This window comes from Pelecanus crispus, chromosome 9, assembly GCF_030463565.1.
Source record: "Pelecanus crispus isolate bPelCri1 chromosome 9, bPelCri1.pri, whole genome shotgun sequence".
In the NCBI taxonomy this organism is placed as follows: Eukaryota; Metazoa; Chordata; class Aves; order Pelecaniformes; family Pelecanidae; genus Pelecanus; species Pelecanus crispus.
Genome location: NC_134651.1, coordinates 42,309,520 through 42,330,920, shown reverse-complemented (window position 1 = coordinate 42,330,920; position 21,401 = coordinate 42,309,520). Strand labels below are relative to the sequence as shown.

The 21,401-nt window shown below is 51.0% G+C and overlaps 1 protein-coding gene across 1 annotated transcript in view; it reads right to left on the bottom strand.

Moving 5' to 3' along the window:
- LOC142594262 (carboxyl-terminal PDZ ligand of neuronal nitric oxide synthase protein-like) overlaps window positions 1-21,401 on the bottom strand; it is a 38,564-nt gene that overhangs the window by 12,333 nt on the left and 4,830 nt on the right. The gene's annotated exons all lie outside the window — the stretch shown is intronic.

Below are 21,401 nucleotides of genomic sequence, written 5' to 3'. Positions count from 1 at the left end.
CAAAGTCCAAGTCTGGATTTTGCAGAGATGCTTTTTCTTTCTCTCTTGGACAGAAAGGAACAATCAGGAGCAGCAGCAGCGCATCTCCGGGTGCTGCCAGGAGTGATGGCAAGTCTCTGCAAACCCAGGGAACTTCAGCCAGCTACCACCCCACCCCACCCCAGCCTGACTGCGGGACAGGTATGGGACTGGAGCTCCAAGCAGAGCCGCACAGCCGGCGTGAGCTGCCCGGCACGCTCTGCCCTTGCCCCTGCCGTGGGCCGGTGCTGATCTGCGGAGCCGTGCTGCTGCAGCCGGGGCTGGAGAGGCACACGGGGCGGGTGGGAGCAGAGCTCAGAGCTTCTCCCCTGCCCCAGCGACACGCACGCCCCGCACACAGCATCTGAAGCAGTTTTGACCCTTGCAATCTGCAGGCAGCACCCTCAGGCTCTGCTCAGGATGCAGCCCTTTGCCACAGCATCGTCAGCGAGGAAGGAGGACGATGAGTTTGCCGGTCCGGCTCGCTCCGTGCAGCTCGTGGCCGCTGCTGCTCGCGCTCTGCTGCCGCGTCCTCGCCAATGGCGAGCGCACGCTTCCCACAGCCGGGGTGCCAGGGTGCCAGCCGCAGGCAGAATTAGCTTGGCCTGAAAAGAGTTTGAACTGATCGGGCCCCAAAATCCTTCCTAAAGGGTGAAAACCCTCCAGCAGCAGGAGCCGTAGGATGGCCTGGCCCCGATCGGCGGCTCAGCATTGCAGAGTGGTCAACGCCAGCTGGGCGAGAGCACCGTGATCCCGCGAGCAGGGCTGGGCGAAAGCCCCGCGAGCCCACGCCACGCCGGCTTGGATTGGACTCTCTCTCCATCTCTACACATAAGAGGCAGATGGGATACAGCTTCAGTCATTTAATTGCTTCCTATCAAGCAGGAATCTGTATTTTAATTAACTGTGATTTATATAAGGACAAAAAAGCACATGGAAAAAAGACACGCCAGGAGAGCAGACCATCTCCTGTGAAAATGCTCACGCATAAACCAACACACACCCGAGCACGAGGCTCCCCGGCTAACCTGGCACTGTCGTCAGAGAGCAAAGTCTAGGCACCGGTATTTTTTTTTTCTTACTATTGAATTGATGTGATTTTTTTTTTCCAAATTTGTCAAGGTTACCAACAAATCCAAACCCACACAGCAGCGTTCATCTTCTCTGCTGCCTTCTGAGATTCAGTCGTTATTCCCTTGCTGCTTGTGCTATCCTATGGGGGAAAGCTTTCCGGATGTTAAAGGATCTGGAATTGCCCTTACAGGTGGTGATTCAGCAGGCAAGCCTGGCAGCTTCTTAGCTACGGAGACAAGATGGGACATTTTCTAAAAAAAAATGAGGGTCAGAAAAGGGCGATGCATCTCATTTAATTTAGCAGCTTCATTAATTCTATTTCTGATGTCTCTGACCTGGAATACTTTCTATTTCTGCTTTTAAATCCCTGTATTCGAGTCCTTGCCTTTCATACGGTCCCACACACTGTTGGCATGTAATATTAACTTACCCGAGAGCTAAAGACTGTATGACTAGAAATGTTAATGGCGCTGCGTAATGCATATTTCATCTGGTAATTCCACCCAAGCAGATATAAATTACACATGCAGTTACCAGCTTCCATCTGCTGATGAAAGAGATGGGCTAATGCACATTGGAAATCATATGCAGTTTCCAGCACTAAGAACAACTTGCATGAATAGCGTTATTCAAGGAAGCAATTCTTAATGTGATTAATTACTGAAGGTATCAGGGCTTTCATTATGCAAATGAAAACTCTATTTTATGACAGAGTTTGCAAGTCTTAGAGGCAGCTTGTTTCCAAAAAATGCATCTTCCTCATTAACAGAGAGCAGAAGGGCCAGACTCGAGAGAGCCGGCGGAGCCAGGACACGCTCCCTGCCATGGCTCGTTTGCTACCGCGCAGCCCAAGTTGTGTTAAGGGAAATCAAGGCGGAGGCTCTCGAGGTTTTTGAAACAGGAGTACGTCAGTGCTCCCAGTCGCTGCTGGCTAAGTACTTTGCGTGCCCAAAGGAAGATGCCACAGGCTTGGAAATGGACGACTCCCTGCAGCTGTAAAATTTTCCAGCCAGCCCTTAGCCTGCTGTCCTGCCCCCAGCCTCCCCCAGCCCCGGCCTCGGCCCGGCAGGCTGCAGGATGTATGTGTCCATAAACAACCCCACAACAATAAGCGGTCCCAGCCCCTTCCCAAACCTTGCCCGCCAGACGGACACAGGCGGCATGGCAATGAGGAGGTGGAAATCTGCTCGGCTCTGCCCCCCGACAGACCGGCTCCGGGCAGCATCACCCCGGCAGGACCCACCGGTCCCCGCTCCCAGGCTGGCCCACGGCTGCATCCCGGCTGCGTGGGAGGCATCCTTCCCTCCCACTGCCGTATGCAACCTCCGATGCCATATGCGTGCCATTTTAGGAATTAAAGCCATGATGAATCCAAGTATTTCAAGTTCAGGAATGTTATTAGTTTCAAACCAAACTGACCCGCGCGGTATGAGGACACGGCGTTATCTCGACTGCCGTTTGAATTACTGATGCTTGGAGTGCTGCCGCTTGGAACTGACGCTACAGAATTCTTCTCCCAGCAAGCGCAGCTTAGCCGAGCGCTGCGTGCCGCCTCGGAGCTGACAAACAAGCAGCGTCAGTTCCCACACCCTTTGGACTGCAGGCTGCGGTCCAGCCTCCAATCCCCCCCGAGTCACCGCGGCCCCTTCTGCACCGCGTCGCACCTTCCCGCGACAGCCCTGCCAGGCAGCGGCGTTTTCGCCGGTCAGCCGCAGCCTGCTCCCTCCCGGCCTCCGGCTGGCAACCGCTGGGTTATGGCCTTTCCTTTGTTCCTCTTGGGAAGCATGTGCCTGTCTGAATCCTATGAACTCCCAGTGCCCGGCGGCGGGGCGCACGCTCCCAGGGACGTGGCCGGTGTGAATGCGGCCGGGCATAGTCTGGGTCTGTGCTGCAGTAGCTGGGCAACACGGACACAAAAGCGATGCAGGAAGCAGTGGAGTCCAGGAGTGCACCTCCTGCCCAGTGGAAAAATGAGAATTTATGATCCTTGGAAACATAAAACTGTTCAGTGGAAAGCAGAAACCGAAGGGGGAGTACAATAGGCAAGGAGAATGCTGGCAACATACCCAAAGTCTTTTTTTCTCATTTAAATTAGCTCCTTCCACCATCCAACAAATTCTCTGTAGATACCGCAGACTGCTCCCCACGCAGCGAGCTGAAGGGGGCCGAGGAGCTATCACGGCCCCGCTGGGTTTCTGGGAGTCCCTGGAAGGGCAGCAACGAAATGTGACCGCAGTTCATCACACAGGATTGATTTATTTATTCCTAGCTCTGGGCTTTGGCAGCGGTGCTTGCTGCCTGCGGAGCCAGGCAGGACTCCGACTTCTCCGACGATGCAGGACAGTGTTTGCGGGTTTGTGCTCCAGCCCGGGAGTTGGGGCTGGGGTGCCGGGATGTGGCTCCAGCTCATTTGTGGGGAGCAGCTATCTGTGCACGCTTCTGCGCCGCACCTCGGGTCAGGGCCTGTGGCTGCAGGCTTCAGCTGGCCCAGCGATCCCCTTCTCTCCTTCCCCAGCTCGCGGGAGCTGGCCAGTCAAGGGCTGAGTGTGCACATTTGAGTGTAACCCTCTCTGTCCCCTTCCTAATCTGAGTGCAACCTCCGGTGACTGGCATCGTGCCCTCACCCCTCAGCACCGTCCATGGGGTTCAGGACCCCGGTGATCACCCACCACAAGGTCCCACCACGCTCTCCTCCCCAGGACTCCTGTGCATTGGTCCTTTCCTGCCTGGCGGTTCATGCAGATAAACCCCTGGGAGATGCAGGCAGCAGGAGCAGGGTCCCCGGTGCAGCACGCTTTCCCTGGGGAGCTCCGTACGCTCCTTCCCGAGGACCCACCTAAAGCACAGGCTCAGTCTCCACACAACCCACCCGGCAATGCCGACGTCCCTGGCCACAGCCTGAGCTGCAGAGACCTGCTTACAGGCTAAGCTTTGATTTAGTCTTGGCAAGAAAAGCACCACAGGATAGACTAGCCACAGATGATTTATTGATAGGGTTGCTGCGGCTGGCCTGGAGCTGGTGCCCCACGTGCAGCAGCTCTGTAGATGCTGCTCAGGTGCAGGAGCTGGAGACATCTTGTCATATACTGTGATGAAAGGGTTAACGGGAAAATCCAGTCCACGAGCTCAGAATCTCCCCAGCAGCCACATCTAAGGTACATGAAACCATCTGCTTCCCAGCACTGGCTTGGTCAGGCAGGTAACTGCTCTTTCAGAGCTGGGAAGTGGAAGCAGAGGTACTCGTAGGTTGGCCAAGGGGCAGGGTCGGACTCCAAGATTATGGAGTCCCAGCACTTGGCTCTAGCTGGAGGATAGCCCTCCTGCTCCAAAGGCTCCCACCAAGCCCAGCTGCCTTGCTGGGACCACCTCTCGGTGGGCTGCGCTGACACCTCCAGCTCTTCTCGCTTTGGCCACTTCACAGTGGCCAGCTGTGAAGAGGTGTTACTGGTCCTGACCAGCCTCACCTGGGGCCTCCACCCACACCACACCCATGGGCACAGGAGCTCTATTTAAGCTCAGCTCTGGGCCTTCTACCCCTTCTTGAGCTCCAGTGTAGGAGCGTTGGTCTCCAGCTCAGCTGCAGCCATGCCTGGCCATGGACCTGCTGATCCTGACCTGAAGGCTGACCTCCCACCTTGGCCTTGGGTCTGTCTCATCAGCACGGACCTGCCAGATGATCTGGACTCTTGATTGAGCCTGGCTACTACCAGGGGTCTGCTCTGCTCACCTTGCTCAGGTATGATGGGATGGGGGCCCTGGCTGGTGAGGCCCCTGCCCTGCTAGCCACGTTATTGTGGTTGGCTTCTGGCTCCTCTCTGAAGGAACAAAGTCACCCTTGCTGCTCCCTGAGCCCAGGGCAGTGTGTGGCCCCTTGCACAGCTGCCCTGGCGTGAGGAGATGCACAAGCACCTCACCAATGAGGGGTCTGCTGGCCAACCCCCTCACTAATGCCCAGACTTGGTGGTCAGCCCCTGACTGCAACTAGAGCTGAGCCATGCTGCAGATTGAGGGGAGATGAAGGGCAGTGGAGGAAACTGTAAAAACGTGAGTTAAGCTAAGAAAATATTTGCATTTCTGGAGCCTCCCATTTGGTGTTGTGGGTACTATTTTAACTGGTCTAATTCGCAGGTCTTCTTGGACCTGTGCCCCACAACCCCTCGGCCAGCATGAGGGTGCTCCAGCTGTGTTCAGCCAGTTCCTGGCTTAGCTCACAACTGCAGCTCCAAAAGCAGCTTCTTGAAGGTTGCCTGGAAATGGAAAAGGGCATGCGAGCTCAGCCCAAGCCTCTCAGCCCTGGCTCTGGCTGTGTTTCAGCTCGCTGCAGGTTGCAGGTGTTTTCTGCCTCCCTTTAGGATGCTCTTTAGGGGACAGAGGTTTCTGGAAGAGGCAACGCCAGGAATGCTGGGCATGCCTGGCCTGGCTGCCTCCTGCTAACTCCTCTTTTGGCTTTGGAGATGCTCTGGGGTGATGGGTGTGAGTGAAACCACAACAGTGTTTAGGGTCTAAGGGGAAAAAATAATCCCTTAGAAAGCCGTACCAAGTGCTGCCCTCCTGCCAGGGTTTTGGAAGCCTCAGACAAGCAGTTTGTGGGTAACAGGAGAACAACCTGTGGATCCAGGCTCTCTGGACACTCCTTCCCAACAGCTTTAGGGCTCCAAGTGTATGAAAGAAAGCACTGACGGGTTGCTTCAGCCCAAATAGCTCCTGTGCCCTCTACGTCCCCTTGCAGACACCCTGCCTGCTATCATCCCGGACTCCTGCCCGTCACCTCGGTGGAGTGCGGGTTCATGGAGAGACTGAGGTAAACAAGCCTCCAAACACCGTTTGGGGAAAAATGTTCCTTTCAGGAAAGGAGCTGTACAGCTCAGCAAAACATGCCTGACAATTTTCTGCTTTCATAAATATTCAAACCCAGCCACACTGGGAGCTGACTAATCTGAAGACCTTCCCCGAACAGAGCCTTCCACGCTTCAAATTCTTTTGCAGATGTGAATGCCAAGCTGTGGCTTCTCCCTGAGGTGGGCAGACACTAGCCAGAGTTCCAACACGGGAAACTGAGGCTGGCTTATTCATCAAGAGTTTGTCTGGCAAGTCAAGGCAGAGCAGCGAGCTGAAATCAGGAGCTTCCAGCACCCACTCAGGGTGAGGATTACACATCCCCACTGCACGGCGTGTACGAACTCGTGATCCCCAGCGCGGCTGCAGTCCCCATGGCCACCCAGCAATCGCCTGCGGAGCAGCTCTGTTGCACCCTGTAGTCTTGAGCCACACTCTCTCCGACTTTGAGAGCCTATTTACAGCGTAGATGAATTTGCAGAGAAATAGTAAACTGCTCCTTTTGTGAGGATGGAGAAATGCAAGCAGACGCCCGCTTACATCAGTAGGAACTGAGGCCTGCTCCTCTGCAGCAAGGTGCACAGACCAGGTGTCCTGGTTTCGGCTGGGATAGAGTTAATTTTCTTCCTAGTAGCAGGCACAGTGCTGTGTTTTGGATTTAGTAGGAGAAGAATGTTGATAACACACTGATGTTTTTAGTTGTTGCTCAGTACTGCTTATGCCAGTCAAGGACTTTTCAGCTTCCCATGCTCTGCCAGGGGCACAAGGAACTGGGAGGGGGCACAGCCAGAAGAGTTGACCCAAACTGACCAAAGGGCTATTCCATACCATACGGCGTCATGGGCAGTATAGAAACTGGGGGGGTTGGCCGGGGAGCAGCGATCGCTGCTCGGGAAGTGGCTGGGTATCGGTCGGCGGGTGGTGAGCAATTGCATTGGGCATCACTTGCTTTGGATATTATTATTATTATTATCATTATTATATTATTATCATTACTATTTTACTTTATTTCAATTATTAAGCTGTTCTTATCTCAACCCAGGAGTGTTTCTCACTCTCACTCCTCCGATTCTCTCCCCCATCCCATCGGGGCAGGGGCAGTGAGTGAGCGGTTGCGTGGTGCTGAGCTGCTGGCTGGGGCTAACCCACGACACCAGGTAAAGATCTGCCCGATCCCCGGCCGCTCAGGAGGGCTGGGATCTGTCAGCTGTACTGCATGGCGATCTGTCAGCTGTACTGCATGGCGATCTGTCAGCTGTACTGCATGGCCCGAGAAACACAGGTTTCTAGGAGGGCTGCCCTAACTGCGATCACCATACAGAAGGGGTTGCCATGGGTTGTGCTTCTTTTTGGCCATTAAACTTTTAAAAGCCTCCTCCTGCCCCTCTGTTTGGGAGAGAAGCTGCTGGGGCTTGGGTGGGCTGGCCGGTGGTGCTGCCTGGCCCAGCGGGCAGGGGGCTGTGAGGGTGCTGCCTCCAGCCGCAGCAGCTGGAGGGGGGTCAGCTAAGGGGGAGACGGGGAAAGAGCTGCCTTTGATCCAGGTCTCCTTTGCCTTCTGAGAGAATCCTGCTTTCCAAGGCTCTGCAGAACATTCAGATGGGCAGGTCAATGCAGGCCTTCCTCTCTGTCCCCCTTCTCCCCATCTTCAATAGCTCTTGTCTGTGGGAGGTCTCCAACTTTTGGAGTCTCAGGCAGCCTTTAAGGATAGCTCGATTTTTCCACCTAAAGGTGAGGTGGTGAAGGCAAAGGTCATGGCTGGAGTTTAGATGTTCCTCTGAGCCAGTCAAAAGGATGCAGAGCAAAGAGTGCTCCGAGTTAACCCACGGGGGAGACCAGAGCTCCTGCAGGTGGTGAGAGCTGGTGGGGAGACCAGCACCAGCTCTTTAATGAGTCTCTTCCACCTCAGAAAACAGGCAGACTGCTCTGGAACAAAGCTTCTTCGCCTGCTTTTAAGAAAGGGTGGGATAAAAGCAGCCTTTTCATTGCCTCCTCCCTGTTAAAGAGACACTGCTGAGCTCCATCCCGAGAGGCACAAGCAGCCTCGCAGCCCAGCGCAAGGTGACATCATCTGGCTCTTGGTGCCTCTCTGACAAAAGCACCATTGTGTGACTGTCACTTCCAGGAACCCCCTGCCGTCCCCAGGTTTAATAGGGAGCTTTCCCACACACAGCCCTTCAGTCCTTGCCTCGCCAGGGCAGGCCAACCCCAGCTCACAGGGAAGCTGGGTTTTATTTTCCTCCCTACCTCTACTCGCTTTGCAGGAGAAAACAAATTACCTTTTCTGTCTGCAGTGCTTTGGATGATTAATTAGTTTCAGTAATGAAGTAGCGTCTTGGGACCCCACCCCAACGGAGTCTCATGTATCAGGCACTGAGTGCACATGAACATGAAAATGGTCCCTACCTGAAAGAGCTGCTAGGTTACTGCAGATAAAAAGTGCTAATTTCATTAGAAGCAGGTCAGATTCACCTGAAATAACCCTTAGAAGAGAAACTGCAATTAATGCTGCGATACCTTCAAGTAATTCTGCATTTCCCCTATAAACACCAGCGTCAGGAGGCCCTGCAGAGAAGGTCCTGGTTTTGTATGCATGATGTTTGATATCCTAGTTGCCCTCCAGTCTGGTATGTAGGACAGGAGGCAAGTTAGGAGATTGCATTTTTTTAAGCCTTGTTCATCAATGTTCAAACAACAAAGCTCAGAAGAGCAGGTGCCAGGACTCTGCAGCAGGCTCGGAGCTCCATGAAAAAGCCTCAGACCCCCTGCGTGGCTGTGGGAAGGTAACCGAGCGTTTTGTGCATCAGTTTCTCACCCACAAAGCAAGGATGTTCATTTTCTCCTTCATTCATTCAGTTGTTCTGGTTACAGCCGGTCTCCTGCTAAGTGACAGCTACCCAGCACCTAGCCAGCAGGGCCAGGCCACCAGGCACTGTTTGTACGAAGACACGAGCGGGGAGTGACTGAGGATTTCTGCTGCTCACTCCAAAACTCCCCATTGTACGGCCGGTCCCTTCCCAGCCCTCCCCGTGCGCCTGACAGGCCGCTAACGCAGTGGCATGCCAGCGAGCTGCTGAGCCCCGCAGCAGGGGAGATGCTCCTTGCCTGCTGCCTGGTATTACGGCGAAGCTGTGCAGAGAGGGAGAGGAGGAGCCGATGCCCTTACAGAAGCAGGAGGGGGAGCTGGGACAGGGGTGATTACAGGATGGCTTTGCTCTCTCTCTGGGAGCTGGTGTTTATTGCTTGTTTGCAGAGAGAATAAAAACGGAAAGTCAATTTTTAGTTCTCTGGCTCTTCACGGGAGCGTTCGTGACAGTTGTTCTTCAGGGAGCAGAGCACCCGGTCAGACTGCGAGCAGTCCATGGCCATGGGAGCCGGCAGGACCCACCGTGGTGCAGCCGTGCGGGTGGAGGGGGCTGCGGTGCGTGGGGTGGGGGTTCCGGGGGTGCTTAGGGAGGGCCCTGGCAGGGGCTCACGCTAGCACAGCACAGAGACAGGGAGAAATCCTAATCCCGCTGCCGTGCTGAGGCTCTGACAAAGGCAGGTGCCAGGATTTCAGGCCTTTAAATAATGCAACGCTTCCCTCCGCATTTATGTGGTGCTGCTATTTTAGTGTAGGTAGTCCAAGCGAAGGACGGCGAACTGGAGGCAGAGGCAGGCTGGGCGAGCCGTGCTCTGCGTGCAGGGGGGGAGAGGAAGCGTCAGTGCTCCGAGCTCAGTCCGAGCAGGTGAGGTTAAGATGTAAAAGGCAGAGGAGAGAAGACCCACATGTTCAAACCGGTAACTAAGTCAACCCGTCCCCTGCTCCCAAGAGGGCCAGATGTGGTCTACTGTGGTTCTCCGCTTCCAGCGCCCGTGCTGCTCTGCAGCCAGGAGAAACCATGTGCCTGCAGTCTCCTCCTTAAAGCCTCTGACTTCAGGATGCGGGGGAGAGTGATGCTGAGCGTGTCCACCCGGGGCGGATACTTATCCAAAGGAGGAGGAGGAATTTAGTTTGCTGTTGAGAATCTGGAGAAGCTACATCTGCATGACTAACACCTGCTTTTGGTAAATGCTGCAGGGAGGGACCATCTCTTGGCTTCTAAACTTGCGATCACACACCATATGCATCTTGGGTGCTGTCCTCCAGCTCCGTGTCTTGTGGTTTCTCCTAGCCACCTACTAGGGAAATTAGCATTTTCTTCGCGTATCTACAGCAGAGGTAGGAAGCTGGACTTGGCACCTCTATCTTTGAGCAAGCAGAATTCAAGCTAGAATGCAGACGTGATCTCCATTTGCATTCAGAAATAGCACTTGATTACAAACTAGACCAGCATGAAAATGGGAGGGATGCTGAGCTGCCTAGCGTGCTGCTATGTGCAGCCCAGGTTTCATGCCTTGTTTGCTAGGTGCAATCAGGCTTCGTTCTCTTTCACGGCAGAGAGCTCTTTGTTAGCTCAAGCCCTGGGTGCAGCTGAACCTTTCTGCTTCTCAATGCCAGCGATGTTCATGAGCAGCCTTGCCATGTACTGGTCTGAGACTGAAATAATCTGCCTTATTCCCCGGCAAGGAGACTTTTCTGTGTAGTTGTTAATACTATCGATCTCCAACAGTTCCACTTGAGAAAACATTTCTTACAGAAAGCCCAGTGACTTATAGTCGGCCTCCAAGTGCTGCACAGAAAGGATGTGTCTGCATCTGTGAACAAGGAGAGTACAGCAATTCCAGCCAGGAACAGGCCGTTGGGCTTGGAGGGGGTCAGTCACTGCAGGGGCTGTGCGTGTAAGGTCTGTTAGTAAAGCTCTGGCATGCAGTACTGAAAGATCCTGCCTCCTTAGTAAAATCAGCACAGTCAGGTCTGATGTTTAGATGCAGCTATTAAGAGGGATTTTCTAAAGCATGCAATTCCTAATTCCCATTGACTTTAGAAGGAAATTTGGTTGTTCTGAACCACACGTGGGGGCACAAATGTCTTTTGAAATCTACCCAAGATTGTATCATGCGCTTTTCTGGAATATAGCAAAAGCGAAGATGGAAGGGAGCTCACCCCTCTCTGCCCAGGCTGTCCCCGGGCAGGTGTCTGTCGCACCCAGGTATTACCCAGATGTGAGGACCTGAGCAGCACAGGTCCTTGGTTAGAAATTATTGAATGCTAATAAAATTGACCGTGGTCACCCTTCTCTGTGGCAATCTGTAAATCTAATGGAAGGTCTCTTGGTTCTCCTCAAGCTGTCCATAAAATCCTACTCTCAAAGTTGGAAATAAGACTGTTACTACAAGAGAAAGAAAAATTAATGCTAATTGTGTCATTTCTAAAACTCCAGAATGTTAAGCAGTTCAAGGACTTTGTTAGCCTCAGGGGAGCTGCTGAGGTTAGTGAATCATGATGAGAGAAGCAGCCTGGGTTTAGATAGTGGGAATTATGGATAAAGAAGGTTTTATGATATCAGTATTTATTGTCGCAGAGGTCTTGTCATCAAAACTGTACTCGGAGTACAAGTAGCCTGGGCTGGGCTTTCAGGCTCTTGGACAAGAGGCTACTGGATGATTTGTTTGTCAGCCGTTTGCAGGCTCGCGGTGCTGGGCAGTGCACGTGCCCAGGTCTCCTGGAGGCATGCCAGGGTCCTCAGCTGCGTATGCAGCTACTTCACAGATGGGTAAGTAAAGATGAAGGACTTGCTACAACCAGCCACAAAAGCAGCTACAAAGAGTGGGAACCCACCTGGGTGTGCCCTATTCATGCCGCACGTACAGCTACGACATGCTGTCGTGTCCCCCTGCTCCGCAGTGACCGGCAGCCACCCTCGGGGCTGATGCTCGGTTCCGCTTTTCCCCAGTGCTGTTCCTGATGTCCCTGGCCTAGCAGTGGTGTCAGCAGCTAGGTGTGAAGCTGTGGACATTAATGCGTCCTGTGCTGCTCGCATACAGGTCAATGATTAACCACAAACAGTGTTCCATACACCCAGCTCACAGCTTCTCTTGCCCTGGGCTTAGATGCAAGGAAGCAAGATGAATGGGAGACCAGCATTGCCCCGGGGAGGCAACAACATGAAAATAAGAAAATGTACCCAGGCTGGAAGTTTAGGCCCTGTAATCATTAACGGCAGGAGCACAGGCTGCAGCAGGACTGAACTGGTCTGTGACGGCCCGGGATCACTGAACCTTAGTGCTTCATGAACTGTGGCTCTGCGGTAGGTATGGGGCACTCGGCGAGGCAACAGGTGTTGGTGGTGGACACCAGCATTTGGGCCAGTTCTACCAAAGGACCCAGTTCTACCAAAGGACACCAAAGTGTGCTTGAAGAGTAACTACAAGCTCCTGGAGGCAGCTGTAAATGTCTAGTCCTCCATCACACTGCATCTAGTCTTAACATGTCCCACTGCTCTTCTTCCCATGACAAAAATGATTTCTTTTTAAAAAGTAACCCCTGGAGCTCAGAGGGTTTGGTGGGATTCCTGGGGGTATGCTGGACCTGGCTGTGCAGGCAGCAGGGTGATTTGGGGCCCTGGCCTGGGATGCTCTCTGCAATGCAAGGGCAACCCCTCCAGCAGACCCGCTGCAGGGCAGCATCTCTGCAGCAGCAGTGACAGAAGGAAGGGGGAAGTGACTCAGGTGTCCTGCAAGCAGTCAGGCGGTTGCCAATTAGTCCAAATAACCCATCTGGCCCAGGGAAAGGCCATTTAGAGAATGTCTAATCACTGCTGCAGGAAAGAAAGAAAACTATTCTGTAATGCCTTTGAAAAAATCCCTGCTCCCTCATCAAAGTATCCTTCCCTCCAGGGACCCACTCAAGATTTTTAGTCTGTAGATTTATCATAGAGTTATTTGGTCAAAACATGAAGTAGCTTGTCAAAGTATTATGTTAAGTAGCACCGATTCTGTTTGCCTTCAGGCCTCATTTAGTACAGAGCAAAAGCAGAATGAAGAAAGCAAGCGCAGAACCAAGCTATTGTTAGCTAATCTTATTTTACTAGGCAGAATTTTGCTTTGCGGTCATGGTCCCCTCTCCTCAGAACGCTGATCCATAAAGTACAAAGGGCCCTTGCACTAGACAGGAATCAAGACAGCATCTACAGAGGCACTAGGTCTAGCCTTCCTCCGGTGGCCAGTGCAGGCACTCAACCTAAGAACCAGAAAGGCTGAGGTCAAAGCACAAGGTTACACCATAGCTACAAGCTCGGGTTTTTTGTGTTTTTTTCCCCTGCATGTAGATAGCCTCTCCCATGGGGCAGGTTTAAGTGTGTGTATTTTCATGGACCATGCTGATTTTGTTCCCGAAACATGTCAACCTGCTCTGGTGGAAACCAACACGTGCGCTCACGTCAGCGGCACAAGGAGGGTCTCTGCTCCGCCAGCGTAGCAGAGGCACGCAACCCCAGCTTCTCTGCCCTTCCCCACGCAGTTGTCACTCAGATTAAGGCACCTCCTCGTTAACAAGCTAATCCAATGTGCTCGCTACCGCTCCAGTTGCCATCTCCATTACATTTTTTCAGACACCAAAAAAGAAACAGCTTTGAGTCACAGCTGATTGTTCTACACCAGAATGTAATTTGAAAGCCATTATGTTTCATCTCTGTAATACTCTACAACCAGTAACATAAGTGTTGAAAAAGCTACTTTATTTCAAACTAGATAAAAGCTTTGCAGAGATCTCATATGCTGGTATTTTAGCTAGTGAAATCAAACGCTTCAGAAATATAATAATACTGTTAAAGCCACTTTATTTTACAATTAAAAGGTACCTGCCTCATTGCCAAGATTTAGCATCAGACAAAAAGCTCTGTCTCGTTCTGTTTAGTACTAACATTTTAATTTAGCTTTTATCTGATTAACTGCTGCTTTTATTAGCCTTCAACTAAACTCCAATCCTTCATGACTCTTATGCAGAACAATATTAATATGCCTCACTAGTTCCACCCCCTTGTTGGAGAAGCCATCCAGTTTTCAGCACCCTGAGGAAGGCATTAAAAGGTCACTGTTGCTTAGAGATGACACATTTCACTGACTGATCCCTCCATCCATCTGTTATCAATCATACGTAGCACGCTCTCTGAACGGGGTATAAAGACTGAAGCATCTACAATCACCAGTCACTTCTCAAAAAACTAGGTCATAATGTGGCTACTGAAAAAGCTCCAAGCTGTCTTCTGTTACAGTGGCCGCATTCACAGATAGACCGGTCACCGCTCAGGAGCTAAGTGGCAGATAACTAATCATCATTCTGTGGCAAGGAGTCCAGAGGTGATTTAGGGTTGGAGATGAGCAGGCTGGAAGCCTGCAAGAGATTATAAATCAGTGGGGTGGCTCTATGGCATGGTGAGACATCCCCAAGCACTGAGCAGAAGGCTGGATTCTCGTGTAATCTCAAAGGTGTTTATTCCTCTCCTCCCACTCGAGACGTACAAGCAGAGTGTAGTCAGTTCTCCACCATAGCCACACAATGCTGCCTAGAAACACTGTGCATGACACCACCGCAAAAACATCTCATTAAGAGCTTCTTCCCTTTGTGTTATGATAATACAAAGAGCAGAAACTGGATAAAACAAGCTTGGGTTAGTCTGAGGCATGGCAGACTCAATTCTTCTAGAAAAGCAGCTTCCACATTTCTAAAGCCATTTCTTTAGTTCATGAAAATTAAATTTTCTGTAAGGCTAGTAAAGCAGCACACGCATGAAACACACTTGAGCCTGCCAAGGTGACCATGGACCAGAGAACACATGTAGAGAGGCTTAAGGAGCTGCACCTCCATCACCCATCCTTCCAACCCCAGCCTTCCCCCTTCCATGGGCCTTCAGGGCAAGGGACCTCTGGGAGATACAGTCCCACCGGGTGTTTTGGCTAATTAGGGCTGCAGGGTACACTGGGAAAGGGGAGAGGCTACAAAACTCAGTGGCAGGGTAGGAAGCCCTTCCTGGAGAGGGGGTGGGAGGCTGCAGCTCTGCCTGTTGCAAGCTGAGGCCACTCATTTTGCCTGGAGAAATGGATTCTTGCCAGACCTTCTGCCAGAGGGCTCATCTCCTTCCTCAGCACCCTAGCAGCGCCTGTGCTGCAGAAAGGTAAGACCCATAATGTGGCTGTCATCTCCTAATGTAAGGTGGCATCTCTGTCAGGTCTGTTATCATCTTGAAGGCCAACAGACAGACTGTGGGAACCAAACTCAGGTGCTGTTTGCAGTGTGGAACAGTAAAATGCTTTTCAGTAGCGCAGGGCACTGAACAGTAGCAGCTGCAGTACTGCCTGCCCTTGTTAACCCCACTAACTAGCCCTCTGGCATGGGAGAGGGCAAAGAACCTGCTAAGGGGGCTGGGGTGGTGAAGGTGCCAGTGAAGGAGTAATAGGAAGGGATGCAAAATCCACTGTATCATGAAAATGGGCTAATGTGTGTGTCTGGGTGCACCAGAGACCCCTGCGGAGCTGCTGCCTGGATAGGAATTAGAGCGTTCAAGTCTAAGGGCCTCTATCTCCACATGCAGATCTCCTCCTCTTGTGTAGGAGGAGGTAAGAAGCTTCCTGGCATGGCTCACGTAGGGCCCTCGGAGCATGCTGCAGGACTCCTCTGTCTCTCGGGAAGCCCAGCCTGATCCCCATCCCTGTGCAGGAGACTCTGCTATAGCTGCAACAAATAGAGGAAAACAAACTAATGAGGCATTAGGGCTAAACTTAGCTGCAATTAACACTTAATTACCATCCTGAAAACACTTGCTGTATTTTGCTAGGGCCTGGAAAGGTAAAACCAATTAGCTTAATCTTGTCTGGTAGAAACCTTAAACTGCCTCAGATGCCTGTCGTGGATGGGACCCTGGGAGTTACTGGTGTTTCTGAGACCATAGTGCCTGGAACTGAGCAGTCCAGCAGGTGGGTTGGGTAACGGGATGCAGCCCTGCCCGGGCACCAGCTGCCTGGGGAAGAGCAGGGCCGAATGGCAAGGATGCCTTGAGCCAAGTCATCCCCTCTGCTCTTGATGCCCTCCTGCCAATCTCGGCTTTCTTAGCCTGCTTGTCTGAGCAACTGTTCTTCTCTGTGCCTGTAGCCTTGTTGACTGACAGCAGGCAAAGGTGTGTGGGCTGCTGGACAAGCAGACAGAAGTACAGAAAGATCCAGAGAGTAGGCAGAGGACACAAAGCCATCCATGATCACCTGTAAATCTTCCAAGTCACTAGTGTGAGTTCCTCAGGATTTTTTGTGGTAGACTTGTAGGCTGTGCTGAGAAGGACTGACTGATCATGTACTGCCTGTGTGAAGCTGCATGAGCCTCCTCTGCTTTGGAGAAGAGCCAAAATTGACACCAGACTTTCTGCAAAAGGTATCGCAGCAAGTTTGTACGTGCTCATATATACTTGGTTTGGATACCTAAAACCGCTGCTCTTTCCTGGAGGCTACAGGCTCTGTTTAATACCTATCAGTGTAAGCAACCCTTGCATGGTTCTCCAGAGAAGCAGGGAAGGTATCCTAGAAAAAGATGCTCTCTTGGAGCATACTTTGGGGTAAATACATTGCCCTTTTGGTATGGGAGAGCAGGAGGAAGAGAAATGTACAGGCTTGGGGAAGCTTGTCTCTCTCAAGTCCTCCTCTTATCTTCCCATAAGGTCTGCTTGTCAGTATAAATGTTGATTGGACCCATGACTGCAGCGTGGGACTATCATCTACAGTACTGTTCCTCATGTGATAATAATATTTATTTAAAGGCCTTGGGTGAACTGACATGGCCCAGCTCTCCTGTCTGCAAAGCATCTAGTAAATGGGACTTGGTAACCAACATAGAGCATTTCCCCACCACCACTGTGCACTGTCAGCTGTGTCTGTAACTGGCTCAGGGTGTGCTAGCAGTTTAGAGCAGACACGAGGTGTTTGTGTTTTACACTCTAACCATGTCTAAGAACTGTCATCTGCTTTTCTTGCACCCTCCTGTAAAAGAAAGGAAGGTGCATGGCATTCTGAGAACTAAAGAAAGGTCCACACCAGCAGTCTGAAGAAGACTGCTGAAATATTTTAAGATGCTAGGATTGTTTTCTTTCACAACCCAGGGCTGTCATTAGCTGAACATTTGGATGCTCTTCCAAAGAGGCTGAAAGGAAGAGCCCTCCAGGAACTGCAGCAGAACAAATTCCCATCCAACAACAATAGATCCTGGCACACAGAGGTCTGCACCAGGGCAAGTGCTCCAGCAGTTTGCACTTCCACATCTGAGTCCGTGCTTCAGCTGCAGCAGACCAAATAACTTCATTACAGTGGGAGAGGCTGCAAAGACTAACCAAGAAACCCAGCAGCTGGGAGTTCAGCTTCTATCTTTTTTTAGTACTGATCACAACTCCAGCTCAGATTAACATGAAGCTGGCAGGAAAACTTAGCTCCAAGCATAATAACTCAGGAAGGGCTTATAGGCAGAATAAATCAGAGGAATCTGTGCAGCGGTTATCTTGGTGAACTTCTCTTCTGTGTGAAGAAGATTGTCTGCCTGGGAAAACTGAAGGAACTGTGTTCTTAAAGAATCTCATGAACAAGTCTATTAAACATCTCTACCTCTGAAGTCTGCCACACAGTGATAAGTTAAACTGAGATGGCTGAAGGCAGTCACCCTGCCCTCTGCCAGCTGTCTACTTGGTTCCTCTCCTTCTGTAGCAAGAGCAGACAAATGACATCCAGATTTGCTCCTGAACCATTGCAATTTACAGCCTGGCACGGCTTTAAGTGCAAGCTGCTGTATGAAGCCAGCCCAGCTATCAGACTGGGAGCTGCTGGGGCGCAGGAGCGGCAGGTTCTGTGCGGCTGTCCCTGCCGCCTCTGCTTCACAAGGTTGCACTGTAGGATTGTAACTTTTATTCATCCTGATTTAAACTGATGTCACGTCACACTTCAACACTACCAACTGACATTTGGCAGTCAATATGACTTACAGTGTGGCACTTCCTCACTAGTGTGGAGAAATTGCAAAGCATTGAGGCTCTGCTTAAGAGCATGGATGCAGGAAGAATGATCAGGATAAGAGGGAGGCTGAAGTCAGAACCCAGTTCTCATGCCAAGGAGAACTCGGGCATTTCTGATGTAGCCTGTGTCAAGATTTATAAATGTTTCTGCTTCTCTGGCACACTGGCCTCTGGGGAAGAAGACTTCTCAATTAAATTAAGCCCAAGAAATGTGTAGGTAACAGAAGAAACATACTGGTCTGGATGCCTGCCTCCTGTTTGTTCATCCTGGTGCTTGGATGGGCACAGCACCAGTTGGTTGTTCCCTTATGAAATGATCGAATAATCCAACATCTGGCTCCTTTCTGAGCATTAATACCTGCTTAGATCCAAGCTAGACCTTCCAAACAGACCTGAAATTTCTAGGCTTCATAGAATCTTAAGTGCAAATTCCAGGGAAACTTAAGGCACAGAATCAGGGCAATTGAATGGAGTGACTTGGGGACTTGCTGGCAGCAGGCTGTCTGTAGGGATGACAGGCTTTGACACTTATGCCTACCATGTCCTTGTACAACTCGCCACGCAAAATAGCAGCATTTCACGAGCGCTGCTTGCCTGGCTGTGAAGTGCTGGACTGAGGGTAGCGTTGGTCTAGGAGGGTAACCAGCTGACTGCTGCTCCTCTGGTCAGTGTTAGCTCTGTGGAAGCTGGGGATGCAGGACATGTTGTGATGTTAACCCTTCACATGAAGCCATCCATTCCCTGGTCTCCCAGGGCAAAGTTTCCCAAGCAACCTCAGGAGCTTCAAACAAATGTTTTGTGTTTTCCAAAACTCATCTTTACCCCTAGGCCTGTACCCATAAGCATCTTTAGAAAAGCTTTCCTGTTACTGCTTCACTGTTGTGTGGGCTCCACAACATCTTTCCTTGTCACCTCAGTGAGAGCCTTCACCTGGCTAAGGGGAGAACTTGGCTATTTAGTTGTTCACTAACAGGCAGCCAGGAGTAGTTTGTCTAGGGAAAGAGTGACCCTGCTGAATTGGGGAGCTATTTGGGCCCTGGAGAAGGACTCTCACATTCTTCACATTAGCTGCCACTTGACTTCTGCAGGAAGAAAAATCTTGTACTGTACATAAGCTCCCTAGAGTGCTGAGAAGGCTCAAATAGCTGCAGATGAATCCACTTCAGCACAAAGCCAGCTCCACCAGAACGCTGACTCTGAACATAGGAGCTTGAGCGGGTGCTGCCAGACACCCAGACCTGGATGGCCTCGGGCAGCGGGAGACAGCAGATGCGGCATGCCACTTCTCCCTGGGAGGTGGAGGAATGCCCGCCTGCGCTGGGTGCTTGGAGCTGCGCAATGAATTGGACTCCCATGAATGGCAACTCGACGTGCCTGTCAGAGCACAGTGTACTTATTCAAGTAGCAAACTAATTTCATCACCTCCCCTGCCAGGGCAAGAGGAGGTAGAGGGATTAGTTTGAACTCTGATGATCATATAATAACATGGTAGCTGTATGCAGCTAATAATCCACTGCGAGGATTAGCAAACTTAAAGTTGTCTAGCTCTGCATAATGGGAAGCTAAGAACAGCAGCTTCCCTCTGCTACCTATTGCATTTGCATTCCCTCCAGTAGAAGCATAGAACATGATGAGACAAGGTTTTGCCGTCTGTTATGAAATGGGAATCTAATGTGTGACTAATGGAGTATTGCTGGCAATTCTACAAGCATCCATTCAGTCAGGAATATGGATTTAAGCTTTACTATCACAGCGCATCTTAAATACCTACTGCAAAAGAGCAGATCGTGATTTCAGCAGACTAATGTTCAAACATGTCATTTGAGGCTCCCTGGGAGTAATGTCCCCATAGCCTGGGCAATCCACACGTCCTGAAGCCTGCAAGCAGACCGCTCTGCTAATGCGTGGAGAATACCACTGGACTCCTCCCAGGTTCCCTGGCATAATTCATATGCAACTGGCAAAAGAAGCCAGTACAAAACACAGGACAGTAAGATGCCAAGGAGTAGACTCAGCAACTGGAGCTGCTACTTTTCTTACCACCCTCCCTCTCCCCACACTCTAAGGACAACTTTGAGTCCTGGGTAGCCTAAGGCTTTTTTTCCCTGGGGCAAGTACTTTTAATCACAGCACCGGAGACCAGAATCAGACGTAGTGGTAGGAAGGCAGTTTCAGAGCTTGTATCAATTTACTAATGAATAACTAGAGTAACCAGCTCTGGCAGAGCCTGGAAAAATACAGGGCTGTGACTCCTCATCCTCTTCCCTGGTCCCCTTCTGGAGTGGCAGAAGCAATGAGTAACAGCCTGCCTGTGCTTTGGGCTGGCTCTGTCACCGACTGCTCCAGCGATGGCTCACGCTGCCTCCTCCCATGTCGCAGGGCATAGAGAGCAGCATAGGAAATGTTGCGCTGGGGCTTGTACTAGGCGACTTTTTTCTTCCGCTCCAGCAGAGAATTCCAGTGGAACACAGGAGTGCACAAAGGATGAAAGCTTCAGCACAACGTCCCCTGCCAGTACTTCGCAGGGCTGCAGGACCTTCCTTGCTCTTGCAGTGCAAACGGGCACTACTGCTCACAATTAGATGGTAGCAAAATACTAGTTTCCACCAATAGCTCCTTCCAGTGCTTCCTCCCAGTTGCAACTGGTGCTGCTGAGAGTCCATGGGAAAAAACTCTAGTACAGACAAGGCCTCTGCATGCAAATGAATGCTACATAAATAACCCTCATCTTCCCTCAGTTCCTAGGTTGTGTACTCTATGCGCTAGAATTCTCTTCAAAGACCTCCCAGTTCATTCTTTATGCTCTAATTAAGGATCAGTGCCAATTAACTATCTTCAATAGAGGAGCATCTTCCGCTCAGCAGCCAGGAAGTGTCTGAATAAGATCCTGCTGTACAATACGCACATGAAAAGGGAAGCCCTCCCTTTTTGGAAAGGGCTTCCAAGATTAAAAACCCAGTATAGAATACAGGATGCCTGCTTTAAAAATATTGTGTGATAAGATTAACTGATGGCATCCATGAATGCAGAGTGGCTTCTTATATGCTTCATGTAGCACTTGAGCATGCTATTGCACTGCCAAGACTCCAAGCTAGATGCCATCGTGGCGATAGCAGGTGTGAAACCAGAATGCAACACTTCCTAGAAACTGATATGAAAATACTGCCTGCTTTTTCTTGCAAGGGTGTTATCCAGTCAAGGATCAGCAGAAGTGCAGTGTCAAATCTGATGCTAAATATTGAGTCAGATCAAAAATTACCAGTAGTTACACCAGCATCTAAACTGCCCCGGTAGTCCTCACCTATTGCCTTTCCTTCCTATAGATGTTCACCTGTTCCATAAATAACCAGGCAATTTAGACTGCTGCTGCACTGTGTTCTGAGCAAGAGCTGTGCTAATAGTCTGAGCCGGCAAAGGCAGGGGAATGTCATTTCTGAGCTTGGCTGGAGATGAATAAATCAGCTCCCCAGCCAGTCACAGGCTAAGTTTAAAAAGTGATATTCTAAATGAAAATTAGATGGTTAAACACTGTGGGGGGGGAGGGAGGGGAATAGGATAATCCCTTCAAAGCTT